The following is a 17,923-nucleotide window of genomic DNA, read 5'->3' on the forward strand; positions in this document are numbered from 1 at the left end:
TTTCATCGGGACCTGTTGGCTTATTTGCTTTCCAATCTTTCAGTTGTTTTTTTTTTAACGCCAGGGATGCACATTACTATGTCGTCTATAGAGAGTCTGTCCGATGTGCAAATGGCGCTATGTTTGTCCAATTCTCCTGTGTGAACGATTTCTTGAAAGTGAGATTTAAAGCTTCTTCTTTCGTTTTGCTGTCTTCAACTCCCATAGCAGACTGGCCAACAAGGGACTGAATGGAGGCCTTAGACCCGCTTGGCGATTTTACATAGGACTAGAATTTTCTAGGGTTCTCTACCATATATTTTTTAAGGTATGACGATTGTAGTTGTTGTAGACTTCGCGCATAGATCTTTTCACAGACGCACGAATCTATACTGACGTTTGCCTGTCATTATTTATGCGTTCTCTGTTGAACCGAGAGTGCAACAGCCTCTGCTACCTCAGCAGCTTCCCAATTTTGTTATTAAACAATGGAGGATCTCTTCCATCCTTTGTCCACTTGCTGCGCACATCACTCTCCTGACCAAGATTTATAATCTGCTTGAAATTAACTTTGCCCATAATCCCCCTACGTCCATCTTACTGGAACTAAGTGACGTCAGTTCACTCTCTAATTGACATGCTAACAACTGCATACCCGCTGTATCTAGCAGAAACACTCTGCTAGTCTTTTTGACTGATTCATTGTCTTTCGTAACCTATCGTTGCTACAATGATATTATGATCGCTAATCCCCGTTTCTGTACTGATATTGTCGATAAGATCTGGCCTATTTGTAGCTATGAGGTCTAAGAAATTTCCACTGCGTGTGCTGCCGAGCTACCTGTTCAAGGCAGTTTTCAGAAGACGTGTTCAATAGTATTTCGCACGAATGTCTTTCAGTGGCCCCTGCAATGTATCCACAGACATCCCAATCTATACTTGATAGGTTAAAGTCTCCTGCAACGAGTCTTGCATGATCTTGGTATTTACGCGTTACTGACTGTCGACTTTCTCTGAATGACTGTAGAAATGTCACCGCGGAACTGGGTGGCCAACAACATTTCCCATTACATATACAACTTTTCAAGTTTTTTGGTAACAACAGAAACACTTTATTTGTTATATTGCTTTATATATTAAATGCATGGTTGTCAGAGACAGTCTGAAAAATAATTTTATGGGTGTTGCAGAGTAGTTTGTGCTGAGAAAGTATTGTAAAGAAAAAATTCGATACGTTGCACCGTTTCTGAGTTCATCAACAGTGTAGTTAGCCAGTCAGGGTGTTGTGCGCACAAATCCAAGCGGCCCGCCAGTGGTGGTGTCGCCAAACGTGTATTTCATTTGGTTTCCTAAGAACGAACAAGAGAGCAAAGGAAAAGTCACACACGAGATGGTAGTAAGTATCGAACCCGAGCAAAAGGCTGAACCGTCTCCTGCGCTGTCATCTACGCTATGAGAACAACTGACACTAACTGCATCTGGCGGGCCGCTTGACTCGCGTGCGCAGCGGCCTGATTGCCTAACTTCAATGCTAATATACTCGGATACCGCGGAACGTATCGATTTTTTTCTAAACATTATTTTCCTGCATAACCTACCCTTCAACAACAATATTTTCAGACTGTTTCTAACCACTCTGTGTAGCCAACAGGTACAGTGTGACCCAAAAAGGCCGTTAACACTTGAAAATACAATACGTCAGCTGGAATAATGTTGGTAGAGAAGTAAAAACTGACACACATGCTTGAAATCACCTATGATTTTACTGAAACAAATAAAATCACCAACAGATGGTGCTTCATATATATAATATTAACAAAGACCGTGTTCTTTATAACGAATTCTCAACATGTCGGTCGTGATTCATCAACAGTACCTTTAGTCGAGGGAAATGATTCTAACAGCGATGTACAACTTATCATTTGGTTTGGCGAGAAATTACCGTCGGATGGTTTCTTTTAGCAACTCTAATAAGGGGAAAAAATCAGCAATAATGGCCGAAGACTTCCGGTATAAGAAGTCACCCCTCATTCTGCCAACGGCCCTGTCAAAGAGGGCGGAGGAGCGAACACAGGTTCAAGGCACTCTCTTGCTCATGGGGTGTGAAATCTCCCCTAAAGGGCGAAGAATCAGCAATGATCAACGACATGAGGATGCAGAAGGCAATGGAAACCATTAGATTAAAGACACATAATTGGTATCCACAGGAATTGTGGATGATCTCTACATTGGCACAATATTCCTTACTAGTGCTCCATTCGGATCTCCGAGAGGGGACTGCCAAGGGAGAGGTGACCAGGAAAAAATATTGAATAACCAACGAAAGGGTAACGTTCTACGAGTCGGGGCATGAAATGTCAGAAGTTTGAACATGATAGGGATGCTAAAAAAACATGGCAAGGTAAATGCAGAAGTTCAACGAAGTTATAGGGGGTCACTGAAATTAAATGGATAGAAATAGAGATTTCTAGTCAGACGAGTGTAGTATTATGTAAACAGCAGCATAAACTGGTACGACGACTAAATTTCATCGAGTAACAGCGTATACTGTGCTCAAGAATTACAAGAGAAGGAGATATTACGTCATGGTCAGGCAGAGATTCCGAAATCAGGCACTGGATTGTGAGACGTACCCAGGAGCAGATATAGACTCATATCACAATTTAGTAGTGATGAAGAGAAGGCTGAAGTTTAGGAGACACATCAGGAAGAATCAACACGGAAAGAAGTGGGATACGGAAGTACTAAGGGATGAAGGGGTACACTTGAAGTTCTCTAAGGCTATAGATACGGTGAAAATGAATTTCTCAGTAGGCAGTACAGTGGAACAAGAATGGACGTGGTAATCACAAAAGGTGTAAGGAAAAACATAGGTACAAAGAAGGTAATAGCGAAGAAACCACGGGTAACAGAAGATCGATGAAAGAAGAAAGTACAAAAACGTTCGTGGAAATTCAGGAATACAGTAATACACGTCACTTAGAAATGAAATAAATCGGAAGTGCGGGGAAGCTAAGGCGAAACTGCTGAATGAAGAATGTGCAGAAATCGAAAAGGAAATAATTGTCGGGAGGACTGACTCAGCACATAGAAAAGTAACAACCACCTTTGGTGAGACTAAAAGCAAGTATGGTAACATTAAGACTGCAATAGATTTCCACTGTTAAATGCACAGGAGGGACTGGATAGGTGGAAAGAGTACACTGAACGTCTCTATGAGGGGAAGAATTGTCCGATGACGTGGTAGAAGAAGAAACAGGAATCGATTTAGAACAGCTAGGGGATCCAGTATTAGAATTAGAATTTAAAGAAAGAGCTTTGGAAGACTTAAGACTGAATAAGGCAGATGGGATTAATAAAACTCCAAGACAATTTCTATGAGAAGTATCACTGGCAAAAAAGACATTCCTGGCCAGGAGAACTCTGCTAGTATCAAAGATACGTCTTAATTAGAGGAAGAAATTTCTAAGAATGTACATTTGCAGCACATAAAATCATTAGGAGAAGTGGCAACAAAACGGTTATTCACGCTGGTGAATAGAATATATGAGTCTGGTTCAAAATGGCTCTGAGCACTATGGGACTTAACATCTGAGGTCACCAGTTCCCTGTAACTTAAGAGTTACTTAAACCTAACTAACCTAAGGACATCACACACATCCACCCCCGAGGCAGGATTCGAACCTGCGACGGGAGCGGTTTCGCGGTTCCAGAGTGAAGCGCCTAGAACCGCTCGGCCACACCCGCCGGCATGAGTCTGGCGAAACAACATCTGACTTTCGGAAAAACATTATCTACACAATTCCGAAGACTCCATAGGCCGACAAATGCGAGAATTGTCGCACAAGAAGCTTATCAGTTCATGTATCTAAGTTGCCGACAAGAATAACACACAGAAGAATGAAAAAGAAAATTGAGTATCTATTAGATGACGATCAGTTTGGCTTCAGAAAACGTAAAGGTACCAGAGAGGCAGGTTTGACATTGCGGTTATAATGGAAGCAAGACTAAAGAAATACCAAGACGCGTTCATAGGATTCGTAGACCTGGAGAAAACGTAGGCTGTAGGGAATGATTGGTAATATACAATATGTCCAAGCGCCAAGAGGGAATAATATAGTGGAAGACCAAGAATGAAGTGCTCGAATTAAAAAGAGTATAAGACAGGGATGTAATCTTTCGCCTCTACTGTTTAATCTTTACATCGAAGAACCAATGATGGAAAGTTTCAAGAGTGCAACAAAAATTCGATGTGAAAGGATGTCAATGATAAGATTAGCTGATGACGTGCTATCCTCGGTGAAAGTGAAGAAGAATTACAGGCTCTGCTGAATAGAATGAACAATCTAATGAGTACAGAGTATCGATCCAGAGTAAATAGAAGAAAGACGAAAGTAAAGAGACTTAGTAGAAATGAAAACAGCAAGAGGCTTAACATTACGATTGGTGACCTCGAAATAGATAAAGTTGATAATGGAACCTACCTAGGTAGCAAAATAACCGATGACGACGGGAGCAAAGAGGACATGGAAAGCAGACTAGCACTGGCAAAAAGGCATTCCTGACCAAGAGAAGTCTACTAGTATCAAATATAGGCCTCAATTTGAGGTAGAAATTTCTGAAAATGTACGTCTGGAGTGCAGCATTGTATGGAAATAAAAGGATGACTGTGGGAAAACCAGAACAGATGAGAATCGAAGCATTTGAGATGTGGGCTACAAAAGAATGTTGAAAATTGGGTGTACTGATATGAGAGGGAATGAGGACATTCTCCGCATAATCGGCAGGGAAAGGAAAATATGGAGAACACCGACGAAGTTGGGGGCTCAGCACGCCATCACCAGCAAATGGTGTGCTCAAGAAATCTTTTATACGTGTAGCAATGTGAGGTGTAGATCAATCCTTCATAAAAGTCGTACCTTCCAGCAGGTATTTAACAGCCAGGCTTGGGATGATCTAACTCCGTGTCTCACTACAACTCGTTTTATAAGCGATTCTCATGCGCCATCTGTGTTAATTTTTACGTCTCTAACTACGTTATTCCATTAATTAGTACAATTTCAATGTTAACGGATCCTTGGGTCAGTCTTTATGTCAAATCACGTGCGTGTTCGAATGCAACGTTGGGTCAAAATTTCAAAGCAATCGGTGAGGAATTTTCGGAGATTTCGAACAAATGAACATGTGCATTTTAATTTATATAGAATAGTGTCTGAAACTGGAACCTTCTTGTAGTGTTACTTTTGTCTTTTAGTTTTCTTTAGTACTTATCGCTTCCAATGTTCCACTTCTCAATTCCTCGAGAATCTTTAAACTATGAGACGTGCTCAATATCTTGCAGTCGAATGCTGCGCTGTTCTTCCTCTTTGTTATGAGGATTATAGTACATTACTTCTTATTCAAAGAGACATGGCATTCGTTATACCAAGTGGAAATTTTATTACAGCCTTTCCACAACGTCCAACAATGATACCTTTTCCTTTAGACAACAGCGTAAATTGTGAAAAATAAATGAGCTGCTGACTTCCTTTAATAATTCGTGTATGTACAGTGAGCAAATTAGAGTTGTTATTACCCACGTTTGGGCCACATCCGATGCTACTTTCGTCTGTGTTATATTCGCCGTCCAGTATAACGCATTGGGTTATATCAGGCAGACATTTATCCAGCCACTCGCGTATCTGTGAAAACAGTCCGTAAGATCGCATCTTGGTTAGCAGTCGATGATGTGACACAGAATTGGGACTCCGTTAGGAAGTCTAGTCACTTGGGCGCTACTTGTTTGCTGGCGTGTATTGTCTGCAACCTATGATGTGTGACAAAGCGAAGTGGCCTTTCCACAAGTGGTTTTTGTTGGAACCGTGTTGATTCTTTGGAACCGAGCGAGGTGGCGCAGTGGCTAGCACACTGGAGTCACATACAGGAGGACGACAGTTCATACCAGCGTCCGGCCATCCAGATGTAGGTTTTCCGTGATTTCCTTAAACCGCCACAGGTAAAATCCGGGATGGTTCCTTTGAAAGGACACGGCCAATTTCCTTCCCTATTCTTGACACAACCAGACTTTGTGCTTCGTCTCTAATGACGCCGATGTCGATGGGACGTTAAAACCAATCTCCCTTCCGTCCCTGAATCTTTGAAAGCAACCTCTTTTGAGCATAGAATATGTTCCAAGATTCTACAACATACAGACGTTAATTAGCTAGTTAGTTTCATGTTCCATGGAGCATTTGCTTGATAAATTGTAGTGATGTGAAACGAGTCATTTTACATTCACATCCAGAAATTATTTTGTAACACTCACGTGGGGTACTACAACCTTCACTCCCTACGACTTCACCTCGTTGTCTACATGTTCATTTTTGTTTGCTGGAAACCTGTGAAACCAACCACAGAATTCGTTTAATATTCATGAGCTATTTTCTTCCCTAAGCGACATCGCGGATTTGTATCGAATGCCTTCCAACAGATTAAGGAAAACCGTATCAATATGCACAATTATTTACTATCTTGTGGTTCTCATGGGTAAACAGAGTGGACTAAGGATCATGAGATCGTAACTGGTAGAATATATTTTCATTCCTACAGAGGAGCTTTTCACTCTCGAGAAAGATCTTGATGATATGCAAGGGTAAAGCGTATAAACGTATTCTACAGTCCTGCAAAGATCGACGTTTCTGTACAGTCTCACCCTCTACAGCTCCCTCTCGCACCATAGAAGTTACTCCCCGAGTCTTAAAAGATGTCCTATCATCATGTCCCTTCTTCTTGTCAGAGCTTTCCATACATTGCATTCCTCTTATCTTTTAGTTCCGTCATTGCTTCTTCGGTGTATAGTGTGAACAGTAAGGGGGAAAGACTACACTGCTGCCTTACGCCGGATTATAAAGGGTATGAAGCGCGTATGTCAACGTCATAGTCCTATAAATGAGCAACTCCGTCCGACGACCATTCTTGAAAACGGAAATGACCAGCCTCTCTTTCGAATCGCTTTGAGCCCTTTATTGCTTCAGCGACGCACGAAGAATTGCTACTAAAGATAGTGAAGTAAAATCTACTAATCAATGGAAGTAGATTAGCACGACAACCTGAATGTCAACTCGGAACCCACACGACTGTCCACATCCGCGACTGCACTCCCAGCGCCTAACATACTGCACGCAGAGGACGCTAGCATTGTGGCTAACCCCTGGTCTGTATAGAACGTCCTTGCAGATGCCAGTAGTATACTCCGGGTGTCTGTACTGTGGATCATCTGGCGCATTTCGCAGTTGTTTCGGCAGATGTTTGCAATTTTGTTTTGCAGCGTGAAGCTCGAGTTAGCCCAAACAAATCCTGCCCATCAAGTCTCACAAAGTACACCCAGAGCTGACGGAAAGTGTCGGTTTCTTTCTCATTACATGCAACATGATTTTAAATCGTAATTTTACGTGCCCATTCGACAGGGTGATCCCAAATTAGTCTAGTACGTTATTCGTTTTATTGATATGTATTGACAGGGACAGTAAAACACGAAGATAACCAGTACTCTAGCAGCGACCGAGCAGCGCACTTCTGCATGACGGTAGCAACCAGCGCGGGCCAGGGCCGAGCGGAAGCTATTGGAGTACTGGTTATTCTTCATGTTTTACAGTGTCTGCTAATAATACAAATCGACAGAACGAGTATCCAACTACATTAACACGGGACCACCCTATCGAACGGGCAGGTAAAATTACGATTCAGAAATCATTTTATTTGTAACGAGAGACAAACCGACGCCTTCTATTGACACAGATGAAGTGATGAGCAATATCACTTTGGGTTGACTCCAGATATACGTTGCAAAAACGAAACTGCAAATATCTGTCGAAACACCGCAGGAAATGCGCCTCTTAGCACAGTCGAAATCTTCTACTGATTTCGAAACGTCAGTTGAATCGAGATACGGGTTTTGAATTTATTCTTCAGCATTTACTTATCGAAAGCTCCCTTCCCATACTATTCAGATTGACTATTAAACGGAAGAAAGTACCGTACGAGTAGCAACTAGCTACAGGAGAAACTCAGAGGGTCTTGGGCAAAGCTATCCCCCCCCCCCCCAACCCCCCACAGCCTCAGTAACCGCAATTCTGAGCACACGTCATCACAAGCGACCAATGCGATAACTGGAGACAGTGTTTGTCTGAAGATTTTCTCGGCTTACAGAACTAATCCCAGAGATATTTAGATCTGGTTTTTAGCAACAACGACGACCACGGCCTTGACACAATGAATGCCCCCACCTCCGCCAAGCGTACCTCTATTTACATAGACGTTTGTGTATAATGTACACTCTTTGACATAAAACTCGACAGGCGGCCGGCCGCTGCTGAGGCTAAGTCCGCGCCGATCGCGACATGGGACAAATAAACTGACCAACTCGCTAATTTTCTAAGTCCGTCTATCTGCACAACCTGGTAACACTGTAGACTCCGGCACTTCCTGGAGGAAGCGTTGCCCCATGTTAGACAAAAGGTAGGCTGTATACGCCCGTGGTCTAGCGGTAGCATCCCTTGTGTCTTTCTACAATGTCTGTGGATCGAGACCAGCTGGCGCAGAAAATTCTTATAGCCTCTTCTCTCTGAATGCTGAAGACTTGAATGTAATGGTAGCGCAGATTCAATCTATTTCACTTTCTGACACGCTGATAACAAAATTTTATCCAGTAACCATTTTGCGGCATATTTCTTACAGACTGTCGTCCTCTGGTCGCCGTATGCGGTAAAGCTCCGGGATCCAGTTGCTGGCTACCGGCAGCGGCCGTGGCGACAGCAGCGGCGCTGCGCTCCCCCGTTCTGTATCGAAAGCGCCTGCTACCGCTCGCCGCTTTTGATGATTTAAAACACTTTATCATTAAATGCTGCTCCACAGAAAATATCTACGATTTCCATTCTCGCTCGAACGCAACGGAGACAGACGCCCTGATTAGTAGATGGGTACTGTATTGCATTAACCGACAAAAGCTGAGTATGGCTCGAAATTAATTTTATAGACTGGGACGAAATCAAAGCACCTGCACTACATTCGATGAATTTATAAATGCTTCCTACCTCGCTTCTTTTCCTTTCAAAGTCAATTATTTGTGCAACTTTTGGCCAATATTCGGATGCTTTCGTCAAGCCAGAGTGAGCGTCTGTGGTGTAAAGTGTATTACAGTTTTTGTTTCATTCCTTAGGGTAATCTATGCGATAAACTGTGTGAATACCTTGCAATGCATGCTCTGTAGCAATGCAGGAACACTGAACCTTTGGAGTTCCATGTATGGATTCAAAAGGTATTTAACGTTGATCAGAAGTGACAGTTAAGGTCATCATATTTAAACCAGAAAAATTTATCGTTTTTGAGGTTTCACAGAACGGAAAGGAATTGCTAACGCCGGTGCCATAAAACGTCTACAGTTAAACGCTGTTGCAAAAATTTAGAAGAGAGGAACTATATTACTCAACATGTTCACTTAATAAACAACCTCCTGACATGTTAGACCTATATGACGAACAAAGCTCAAATTCGTATCGTTGACAGTCGGTTGGAATCTTTTCTGAAACTATTTTACAGTGAAGCACCTTGGCATTTATAAAGCAGACATCCTTGATATTAACATAATTCGAAATTGCACGAAGATTTATGTGTAAAGGCATTCTTGAGATTTCTTATAAGGAATTTTTACTAGCAGTTCGCAACTCCATTAATTAAAATGGAAAATAAAAGATTATGTTCAGCGGCTTTCACCGAGGTTAGAACTGCCATCTGACAGAGCACTAACACCGCAACTCATAAGGGAACCACTGAGTTAACGACACACTAGCGGCAACAGGTGGACTATAGTCATTGCAATATTGCTGTGCCTCAAAACGCAACATTAAACACACAAATAGGTGTTACTTATGTGAAAAAAGCAGTTCTTAGAGTCCAGAAATTAAATAAAAATAGGTGTTACTTATGTGAAGAAAGCCGTTCCTAGGGTCCAGAAATTAAATACAGTTTCTAAGTGTCTCATCTTACAGTGGATTATATCGTATAAGTCTTCGATGTGAAAAACTAACGCCAAGTGAATGTAACGAGGCAAGCCGGGCTACACCCGGAAGTAAATGCACTACCACTGTGTTGACAAATACTTGCTACGACGCTGCCAATTCTCGGCTCTCTTATGAGGCAGCTCTTCAGCGAAATGCTTGCCGTGATTCTCCGATACGGTTCTTCAGATGGGAGACGCGCGCGCACGTTTGGTTTCTTTGCGGCGTTCTCCTCTGATAGTTTCTGACGTCGCCTTGTCGGCTATGTATACATCTGAGGCATTCAATTATCATTAATCCAGAATGATACAAGTTTCAGCTTCTGGCGTGGAAGAAGGCTGTGACGCCGACATTATATCATTTCAACGTAGGGAAAGCAAAACGGATGATTCAGTGTTTCTCATTCAGCATAAAGCACGTGAGATAATTTTCCGTACCGTTCATAATCATCTCAAAATACAAAGGAAGTAAAAATACATCGAAAGCTTATACGAATTGGATATAATGTAAGATATCAAACGCTTTGCACATCGATGTCGAATGTGTCCATGTGCAATGAAGAAATATGTTGGTAGGGATGGGATGAAAGCAAGAAGAGATGCAATCAACAAATATTCGATTCCTTATGGCAATCATTTCATTTGAAATTTAAGAAAAGTGGGATATTACTTTCGTTAACACGAAAGATATTCCGCACATATGGATAATAACGAAGTCTGCGTCTTCATACGTTTCCTCCCTGGAATCTGTATGATCTATTATATACTAAGGAGCCTGATCATTGTTCCTGTAATGTTACCCTCTTGTTTGGCCCCTTAAACGATGAATAGATTCCAAATGCATGTCTCTGCATGAAAGTAGTTGTTCGAACCTTTCCTGCGGTTTTTTTTTTGTTTTTTTTGTTGAATCAGATCAGACCGCTTGCCTCCCCCCCCCTCCCCCCCCTCGAGGGTTAGGTCTCAAAACTAAACCGTTTTTTATATCCACTAGCATAATTTATTCAGTCAGCATCAGCACAAGACTATCAAACAAAGCCTTGCATTTACAGTTGCAACACCCTAACCAGCAGCTGACCCAAGGGTAATCCGCTGTCATGGTCCGAAATTAGCACCACTCTGCTACTGTGGCAAAGTCCGTACTACATTTTCGATCCCGCAGCACCGGTTTATCTGGTAACACTGTGTTAAATCAACAGGAGTAGTTGCAGAGTTGTGTCACCATATCTGTCCTCCCATTGTCAACTTTATGTCTCTCACTTCTCTTGTAGCGTTGATGACGAGGTGCCGAAGTAAATGAGTGTATTCTGCATTACATAACGTTCAGCATTCCCTTCTTTCATAGGCACTCGTCATGTGCATCGATACCAAATAGGGATGTGAAAACTCTTGCGAGTGAGAGAATGACAATTATAATCGTAACGAGAACAAGCAAATAATGAATGAAGTTTATTGCAATGCAGAACGAGAATGGCTTTGAAAATAAAAACCTATAAAAATAGGTTGATCGTTGAGTTGGCACAATGTAAATATCTTCTTAGCATTTTGCTACTGAATTTAGTTCTGGAAGTTTTCAGAGAAATTTACTTTCCCCTCATATTTGTGCGCGGCACGTTATTGCAACTGAAAAAAAAACTTCCACAAGTTACCTAGACTGATTTCCTAATTATACCTCTGCACCATTAAATAATATACCACCCAGAACCTCCAGTCCAAAAGATACTTAAATACACACACAGAACTTTTCACAATACTTATAGTTCTTGTATAGCGTGCATAGTATGGCTACACGAATTACTATTATGCTGTTATCTTTCAAATCCCATTGTTCTAAGAATCAGCTTCACACGTAAATTTCTACTGACTCATAATCTTTCATATTAAATTAGCAACCTTGCCTTTATCCATGAATTTCAGAAACTCGTCAAATTACAAATTGAAACACACGCAAGCTACAAATGACTTCTTTGAAAACTAATCCTTTCAGATTAAAATTAAGAGCATTACTTTCTACCATGGATTTCTGTTAGCAGCTCGATCAGTTAAAGCCACGAGATAGTATTTTCCTACACTTCCACATCAGATTTTGAAACAAACTAACCAAAATCATGAATTTAAATTGACTATTACAAAAAGAATTATGGTAAATCAACACATTCCTACTTATAAACCAATGGTTCCTAGCATTCAGTCATCCACTCTTCATCATTTTCTTCATCAGACCTTTGTGGTGAGTGCCAGGTCTTTAGGCTATAATAGTTCGTCACATGCGTCCTACTTGTGTCGTACCTTCTTTACAATTGAATTCTAACACTTTACCGTTCACCGAATTACTCAAAGGAAATATCAAATTCCGTTAACTTTCAAGTTACTTTTCGCGGTCGCTATTGCGACTTAATAATGAAACAGCAATTGGCGACCAGAGAGGTCGATAGGTTACAGAAAATTAATTGTTTCGGTTTGCAGAAACATAAGAGAAGAAATTTCATCTTTATTTTCATACTAGCAAATTCTCTTTTCAATAGTTGTCGAAAACTCTTTAAAATTTAGAATATTGGATAGAAAAAATAAAGACCATAGCTTCTGTTATATCGCCATAGATAAGAAAGTTCAGTATGTTAACCGGGCGCACCCCCGAATCCTCCCGCGTTCAGAAAAATGGTACCAAATCCTCCCAGGCCCGCAAGGGTCTGAAAAACGATGGGACCGAATCCTTCCGTTTGAAGCAGGTAGCAGTTCTAAAAGTTATGAATACTCCTACCTGGTTTCGGGAGGGTTCGGGGTTGCGCCAATGTTAACCATATTGTAAGATACTCTCCTCTTGTGTGCAATCACTTACCGATACCTCCAACAGTTTCGGATATATGGCAGATGCTATGAACATTTCACTCTCGCGCGCGTGTAGTCGGAAGTGAGCGTATTACATAAATTTCATTTTCTCGATGTAGGAGACAGATAGACACCCCCTCCCAGGTCTAAAGAAAAGTTCAGTATCTTAGCTAAATTTCATTCTCAGCCACATATGGTGTAATGTGTATCTAAGGCAAAATCATAGCGACCCATATTTTTCATTCCACGCAGAGTCCAACTTACATGCAAATATCACAGTAAGTATCACCATTATCGAAATTTTGGGCACTTCATTATGAAGCTGACATTTAAAGCTATATAAGTAACGAGAAAATCAGTTTTTTATCGATTAGTTCCTGTAAAATAGCTTGAGAAAGATTGCATTCGTGCGCCTCGATTTTGTCAGAACAGCGCGTCGCCAAGCGGCGCGCCAAAAGTCCCATAAAATTACACACACATTTGAACATTTTAGAAAACTATACATCTAAGCTAATTTTATTTTATGTACAGATTTAGCATATTGGCTTAGGGAACATAGTCACTGTCATGTAAACGATTTTCTTGACTCTACGTTTCACTTTGGTATTTTAGATGCAGCTGTAGAAATAACATGGAAGTAAAATTAGAGAAAAGGAAGCAGTTTATTAACACAGACCCGCTGAATAGGATGGAAGAAAACAGAAAACTAAAAAAATTCAAACAAAGAAGAACTACAGAAATGTGATGAGTTTGTATTACCACCGAATAAACTGCAAATTACAAATCCCTGATATAGACAACATTTCAGCTGGTTTTCTTAAATCAGCAGGAACTAAAATGAAAAATTATACATTATATTCGTCCATAATATGTGTGAACAGGGAAAGTTGTATACAGTTTTGAGAAAAATATTATTACACCCATCCCAAAGACTGTGAAACCTACAGAACTTTCAGTCTAGTCGTTCGTGCGTCTGTAATAGTAAACACCACTTTTAAGGGAAGTTAAAGGTTGTACTCTGAAAGATCAAATAAAGACCGGGAAGAATTAAATATATTTTGCTTGGAAGAAAGAACTGAACACGAGATAAGAAAAATTGAAGAAGCGTATTGTAAGAATGAGGATAGAAACAATAGTCGGTCTTGTAGTAGATGATGGACGAGTAGAAAAGAGAAGTATAAAAAGATCAAGCAAAATCTGGATTTTGTGAAGGCGGAACACGCTATAAGCCTGCTCCTTGAAATGAAGATGAAGGAGAAGAATTAACGTTTGCAAAGGAATCTAACAACGTACAGAGGCTTCATAGATATAAAAAAGGCTTTAGGCACCCAAATGAGACAAAATGTTTGAGGTTTTGAAAAAAGCACGAATTAAGGTCGAGTGCAGGAACCCCCACAAAAATGATACAACTCTTACTGATAGAAGACAAACCAAGAAGAAGTGCAGATACGAGAAGGGCTTCGATAAGATTTTACATGACTGACCATTATCTCTTTGCTCTTACAAACGTCAGAATAGACTCAGAGACAGACTTCACCAAAGAGCCGGTATGTTAACATAAGCCAACGACAGCTCTCCTAGCTGAAACCACAGAACGTACTGATGCCGTGTTAATTAAAATGGATAAGGTTTTGGGGGAAGACTATGATGTAAATACAACTAAGTCCGAACAAAAGTGATGTCTTGTGATAATGAAGAGAAAGTTTAAGTTCAAATTTACGTAGGTAAGTAGCTACTTAAGCAAATCGACTCAATTACTTACATGTAAGATCATTAAGGATGGAGGGAGAAATGAAGATATCAAAAGCACAAATGCTCAAGCAAAAACTGCGTTCAAGAATAATAAAAAGATCTTAACTTCAAAAAACACCAGCCTTGAAACGAGGAAAAGGTTTCTCTCAACGCCTATTTTTGGTATATATACGAAGATAGTAACTGTTCTCGAAAGAACAGATTACATTGATGACCGTGCAGCTTCTCTAGAATAAATGATAATTAACTGCAATCCTCAGCTGCCGACAGGTGTTGTTGATAAACTCGATGGGACAGCTGAAAATGTGTGCCCCGGCCGGGACTCGAACCCGGGATCTCCTGTTTACATGGCAGACGCTATATCCAATTTTTTTTTTTTTTTTTGGTTTGGTCGTTGCGGACGTCGTGTGACATCCGTTCAAGTTTGTTTGTTGATCCTTCTACTCAGTTTTTTATTACAGCGACCAACCGGCTCTCTAACCGAACACGCTGAGCTACCGTGCCGGTGGTCCATCTGAGCCACCGAGGACACAGATGAACAGGGCGACTGCAGAGACTTATCCCTGGCAGGCTTCCCGTGAGACCCACATTCACAACTGTCCACAATCTTCAAACGTAATGTACCGTATCGCCCATTTTTGGATTGTGGCATGTTACCGTTGCGAAACTTTGACTCTGGTGTCTGAGGAAGATCCCGCGGCATAGTGTTATAGATGCGTTCTTAAAATAAAATAGTCTGACATGATTAGGTATGAAGATGTAGTTAAAAGGGTGGGTGAGAGCAGAAGTCTGTCGAAAACAGCAGTCAACAGAAAAGTGCAGCTTACTGGTCATCGCGTGAGACATGAAGGACTCTTGAAAACAATGACGGAAAGAGACCTAAAAGAAAGCCCATGATCAAGTCACATAAACTAAATTATCGAAGATGTGGGATGTAACATCTGCGGAGAAATAAAGCGCAAATCATAAAGATGTGAAGGATGGAAATCAGCTGCGAACCAATCCTCGAATAGATCACTACGGGAGAAGAATATTACAACTCCAGTTCACAAATGGTTTAATGTCTGATTTCTGGTGATGACTTAATAAGAAGTCGGAACCATATATGATACGCTTTATGAGACCTGAGTCTGAAAAGTATATATCGCTGTCCTAGCTGCAGACCGTCACAGATCGTCGAATTACTTCATTCCAAGATCCAGCTGTTAATGTAGAAGATGGGTCGTCTCGGCTTGGAAGTGGCCGTTAAGAACGCAATGTTTGCGTTCTTCTAGGGTTCTTTGACCGTTGGTTCTTGTTTCTTCGGTGTTAAGTGTTATATTGCTAGAGAAGGCCGAAATGCACGCTATAAGCTCACGCAGGATGGCGTGAGGTCTGAAACAGGATACGTAATGAATGCTATAAAGAAAAGTACGTAGCTTCTGGAATACTTAACTTTAATCCATCATTTGAATACATCGTTCTGGACGGTACGTGCAAGGCTATAAACTGTTAATGGCGCCTTGCTAGGTCGTAGCCATTGACTTAGCTGAAGGCTATTCTAACTATATTCTCTGCAAATGAGAAAGGCTTCGTCAGTGTCTGTTGCTAGCTACGTCGGCTGTACAACTGGGGCGAGTGCTAGTAAGTCTCTCGAGACCTGCCGTGTGGTGGCGCTCGGTCTGCGATCACTGACAGTGGCAACACGCGGGTGCGACATGTACTAATGGACCGCGGCCGATTTAAAGCTACCACCTAGCAAGTGTGGTGTCTGGCGGTGACACCACATTAAGCTGTCACTGGCAAGCTCACCCCCCCCCCCCCCCCATCCCCCGCCCATTTATGTCTGCAGTCTGGAATGTCCGCGCGGCTGGTATCTCAAAGTTCCCACGAAACTAATCCCCCCGGGCCTTTCCCTAGTCCTTGGCGGCCTCTCTTCCAGCTTACCACACGATGGAAGTTGGCAGAATGGACCATATTTAAGGCTGAGCATTTCCTCTTGAAACTGTTACCATATTTACGGGGTTGGACGGATTTTCTATTTCTTGATGTGAAATACGACACACGGTAGCACAGTTGGTGTTGTTTGCATCCTTCTGACTAAATACTTCTCTGTGTGTTTTTTGTACGTAGTGTTTCGCCTAGATCGCTAGTTTTCGTTTCCCTTTGATCTAAAGGTATTTTTTTCCTATCTGATTTGCCATCTGCGTATTATGTCTTGTAATTATGTCACTATGTAGAGGTGTGTACGTGAAATGGAGGAGTAGTGATGGAGCTCAATTAAAATGAGCTTCGTATAGTTCTTGTCCGCAATGTCAATGAATTTCACTGCGTAATCTAAGTCAAATAGCGTGTTTTCACCTACCGGCGATTTCTACGTGACTCGAGCCGCCAGTGCCTTCACTGTTCGGTGGTATTTTGCAAAGTTCTGAGTCCAGGTCCTGCCTCTCAACTGATCGTTAAGGAAATCGGCAACCACTAGAATCAACAGTCGAAACAGACGACGAATTCACAAAAATCGTCATTCTGTGTAAAATTAGCTTCACCCGAGGTACATTTGCATCAGCAGAAATGAAAACGATGTCCTGCTCAACCGAATATTTCAGTGTCAACTTAGTACATAAAGATACGACGTCAAAGTAATAGAGATGTTATTCAAGTTTTCATTTTGTTCTTTTTTTCTATGCAAGTTTGGGACTTCATATTAAAGGTATTTTAAATCTATGCTTGCAACTACCGGAAAATGCGTATTTTTGTCACCAAACACGTTCTTTGTTGTTGAAATAAAACAATGTCAATGGTCTGTAGTGATATATATTTTCGATGTGGCTTGTTTTGTGGATACAAAAGCAGTTTAGTACAAAAGATGTTGATTCTACTTACGACATTTTATGTCCAATTTTCGCTCACTTTATGAAACGTCGTCTGCTTGTATGTCTTTGACGTATACCCTCGTTTGAAACGGTTCTTTTACGCCTAATTCCACATTGCTTTACAGAACTATATATTTCGTGATGTGAAATACGACACGCTGTAGCACCACTGCTGTTTGCATCCTTCTGGCTAAATACGTCTCTGTGTTTTTGTGAGTAGTTTTTCGCCTTGATCGCTAGTTTTGGTTTCCCGTTGACGTAAAGATGTTTTTCCTATCTGATTTGTCATATGTGTATTATGTCTTGCTATTATGTTACTATGGGGGGGGGGGGTCAAAAGATGAGTGAACAAGTGAACAGTGAATGCAAACTAGGGGAATGGAGAATGAGTTGGCAGATCTTCAGTATCACCACTACCCTTTCATTTCACTTACGCATTAAATATACACACGGTAAGACAATTAAACGACATAATTATAAA

The sequence above is a fragment of the Schistocerca piceifrons genome, chromosome 2 (genome assembly GCF_021461385.2).
Source record: "Schistocerca piceifrons isolate TAMUIC-IGC-003096 chromosome 2, iqSchPice1.1, whole genome shotgun sequence".
Lineage (NCBI taxonomy): Eukaryota > Metazoa > Arthropoda > Insecta > Orthoptera > Acrididae > Schistocerca > Schistocerca piceifrons.